Source organism: Alnus glutinosa, chromosome 3, assembly GCF_958979055.1.
Source record: "Alnus glutinosa chromosome 3, dhAlnGlut1.1, whole genome shotgun sequence".
Taxonomy (NCBI): Eukaryota; Viridiplantae; Streptophyta; class Magnoliopsida; order Fagales; family Betulaceae; genus Alnus; species Alnus glutinosa.
In genome coordinates this window covers 8,426,074-8,430,593 of record NC_084888.1, presented here as the reverse complement: position 1 = coordinate 8,430,593, position 4,520 = coordinate 8,426,074, and positions in this window count along the sequence as shown.

The window sequence follows — 4,520 nt, the reverse complement described above, 5'->3', positions numbered from 1 at the left end:
GCCATCCAAGAATGAGTAAACTCGGTCTTCTTGCAACATGTCATTATAGCGCTGAATATCACCCACGCATTCCATTGGGTTTGGGCGACGAAAATCGATCTCGCGCCATAACCCTTGGAGATCAGTAAAGTACTTCTCAAGAGAACCACCCGCTTGTTTCAGACGGGTCACCCGTCGCCTGAGATCATACACCTGAGTCGTATCGCTTCCATCAAAATAAGTAGTAGCAATAGAATCCCATACTTGTTTTGCAGTCGGAAATCGAATAAAGTTGCTGATTAGTGATGGGTCCATGGAGTTAATAAGCCATCCTTTAACAATGGCGTTGTCTGTGTGCCATTTGCGGAAGGATGGGTCATTCGGAGGAGGTTGAACGATGTCGCCGTTAATGAATCCCAATTTGTCTTTGCCGAAGATGTACATCTCAACAACTTGGGACCAAAGAGCATAATTGAAGCCGTCCAATTTGATGCCAATTGGAGCAGCAACACTGTCGAGGGTCTGGGTAGGGGCTGAAGTTTTGTTCAGAACTTCAGTCATTCGGGTAGTTAACTCAGTGATGATGGCTGTGGAGTGAGGATCATTGGTTTGACTGGATTCTGCATGGGGGGCAGTGGTAAGGGTTCCAGGTTCTGCCATGAGTGCAGAGGCAGGGGTTGTGGCGGCAAGTGGTGAAGGATAATAGGGTTAGAGGAACAAATTGGGTTGAAGAGAAAACTTGCATAGGATCGCAACACGCTCTGATACCATGTTATCAGTCATGGAAAAATATATTACGTATATTTCTTCTCTTTGTTTACAATGACTATGGGGTGATTTTATACAAGAGACTTTCTATTTTAGCCTACGTAGATTTTGGCAAGAATCACGGCTAACCCTTGTAACAAGGGATATACAATCAGAGATCTTCCTATAATCCATCTTCCTAGAACCTCTCTTAGAATATCTGATTCTTTCTATAATCAACTCACGCCAACACCTGAGTCCTGGGCATAATAGAGTAACGAAAGAACTTCGACACAGGTTCTTGGATTAATCAACATAAAGGCAATTGGAATAGATACCATGTTCCAATCTGAATGTGTTTACCGATTTACATAGATTTAAGCTCTTTTGAAGAACAACTTAGTAGATACCATGCTAAATCCTTCAAGGAAGAAAATAGTTAGAGTAGATACCATGCCTAACTCGTTGCATAGGAAAATCAATAGCTTTAGGAGAAGATACCATTCTCTTGTGGCTAGTAAACATTAAGCCTCATGTTATGATTGTAGTATTGTGCATATTGCGAATCTTATTTGAGTATGATTAGCGGTGGATATTGAAGCCCTACCTTTTCTTCATATTATTTTTAATTCAATCTTTTATCTTGTCTTTTTCAACATATCTCTTTTAGGAATTTCTCTTTAAATACAATTTATACCAATCCTCGTGGGAATGATCTCGTATTTGCCTGCTATACTATTGTTTTGATCTTGTACACTTGCGAGTAAAACGTACAAGTATTTGCCTATTTATTTAGGTAGATATTTACACAACAAGTTTTTGGCTGATGATAAATTCTAGCCTGGCCATAGATGTAGCAGACCTAGGCTTTACATGTTGAAAAGAGTTAACTTGGTAGAATAAGAGGAAATAAGGGTAGAGGAGGTAGTGCAAGAAAAGGAACTTGAATGTAAAATACAAGAAGTAGAACTGTTGGACATTTCCTTGCATGCTCTGGCAGGAGCTCTTGCTCCTAGAACTATGCAGTTGATTGAAAGAGTTGGGCCCCAAACCGTGGTGATCCTAGTTGACACTGGCAGTACATATAGCTTTATGGATCAAAATGTAGCAAAGAAGATTCAACTACCAGTACAATAGGAAAACAAGCAGACAATCATGGTGGCTAATGGTGATACTATTCCTTGTCTAGCTTGCTATAAGACAGTTTCCTTCAACTTACAAGGGTACAATTTCCAAACTACTCTACATCTTTTAATTTTAGGAGGATGTGATATCGTGTTGGGGGTGGATTGGCTAAGCACTCTAGGTCCTATCCTCTGGGATTTTATTGAGCTTACCGTGAAATTCACACATCAAAATCGGGACGTGGCATTGCAAGGATTGGTCTCAACCGTGACCAACCTAGAGGTAGGAGAAACTATTCCAAAGAAGGCAGGGTAGATTGCAAAGGAGTTTGGTTGCAACTTGTAGGAATGGAGGAACCAAAACCAAAGCAATTCCAACACCCACCCATTACTGCTAGATGAAATCAATGGCATATTTAAGGAGCCAACAAAATTGCCACCAACAAGGTGCTTCGACCACAAGATCAACTTGATAGAGGGAGCTAAACCAATATGTATAAGACCTTACAAGTACCCTTACTACCAAAAGGAGGAAATCGAAAAGCTAGTTGGGGAAATGTTAACTTCTTGAATCATCAAGCCCAGCCAGAGTCTTTATTCTTCTCCAATGTTGCTAGTAAGGAAGGCCGGTGGAAGCTAGAGGATGTGTGTGGATTATCGTGTCCTTAACAAGACACCATCAAAGATAAGTATCATATTCCTAACATTGATTAACTTCTAGACGAATTACATGGGTCAGTCATCTTTTATAAACTCGAACTTAGGTCTGGTTATCATCAAATCAAGATGAAGCCAGAGGATGTACCAAAGACTGCATTTAGGACTCAAGAGGGACACTATGAGATTCTAGTTATGCCCTTTGGGCTGACTAATGTTCCCTTGACTTTTCCAGGTTTAATGAATGAAGTGTTTAGGCCACACCTAAGGAAATGTGTCTTGGTATTTTTTTTTTTTTTGATGATATATTGGTTTACAACAAGAATCTAAAGGGTGTCTTAAACACTTAAGGGTCCGTTTCGGTTTGCGATTTCAAAAAGTGCAATTTAAAAATAACGATTTTAAAATGTGCGATTTGAAAAGGTGATTTTTAAAAACGCAGTTAAATGTTTGGTAAAATCATAGTTTGGCCTTTAAAATTATTCGTTTTCAAAAAAGCATCCCATTCTCTGCGATTTGAAAAAACAGTTTTCTATGTTTTCAAATTGCAATTCCCAAACGATTCATTTTCTGCAATTTGGTTTAAAATCACACTTTTTGTCTACGAAATCACATCTCAAACACACTTTAAATGCTGTATTAGAAATTCAGCAACTCCATCAGCTATATGCTAAGATTTCTAAGTGTCAATTTGGGTGCATAGAAGTAGACTACTTATGGCACTTAATTTCAAAGGAGGGGGTGAAAGTAGACCCAACCAAAATCAAAGCTATGCTTAAATGGCCAATTCCTAAAACCATCAAATCCTTGAGAGGGTTTTTAGGCTTAACGAGGTACTATCGGAAGTTTGTAAAAGGATATGGGGGAATAGCAACTCCACTAACTACATCATTAAGGACGGATGCCTTCAGATGGAGTGAAATGGATGAGGAAAGTTTCAACCTACTCAAGAAGACAATGTCCACTCCTCCAATTATAGGCCTCCTAGACTTTTCAAAGCACTTTGTAATCTAGTGTGATGTCTCAGGCGAGGGAATAAGGGCAATATTAATGCAAAATGGGTGCCCTCTTGCCTATTTGAGCCAAGGGCTAAAAGGCAAGAATTTGAGCCTATCTACTTATGAGAAGGAATTACTAGCCCTGGTAATGGTCATAAGGAAGAGGAGGCACTACTTGCTAGGGCAAAGCTTTAAGGTTCGAACTGATCTACAAGCCCTAAAGTATCTACTTGAACAGAGAATTAGCACCCCAGCCCAGCAAAAATGGGTGTCTAAACTGCTAGGCTTTGACTTTACAGTGGAGTATAAGAAGGGAAGGGAGAACTGAGTAGCAGATGCCTTATCCAGATTAGAGTGGCCAGAGACACAATCAAAGATCAACCATTAGGCAGTTGACACAGATACCACTGAACAAACCGCAACAAGCAAGTCAAGGGGCAATGTAGAAGCCGACATGGAAGCACAATCAATAAGCACACTACGACCAACGTGGATAGGGAGACTCACAGGTATTTATGCAGAATATCCGCAGCTCCAACAGCTAATCCAGTAGTTCCAGCAGGGGGACTTAGATCCAATGAAGTACCACTTCCAGAATGGATTGCTTTTCTACAAAAGGAGAATCCACCTTGGTACCTTGACGAATTTCCAGCAGTAGATCCTACAACAATTTAATAATAGTCCGTTAGTAGGTCATATGGGGACACAAAAGACATATTCAAGGTTGAAAAAAGTACTTTACTGGCCTGGAATGAGACAGGAGCTTCGGAAACGCATCAAGGAGTGCGATATTTTCCAGTACAACAAAACAAAGAACCTTCACCCTGTTGGACTGTTGCAGCCACTACCCATTCTGGATCGGAATTGGACAGAGGTAAGCATAGATTTCATACAAGGTTTATTTAACTCACAGGGAAAAAATGTCTTCTTGGTTGTGATTGACCGAGTGAGCAAATACGCTCATTTCATTCCCTTAACCCATCCATATATGGCGGGATCTGTGTCCAATCTGTTT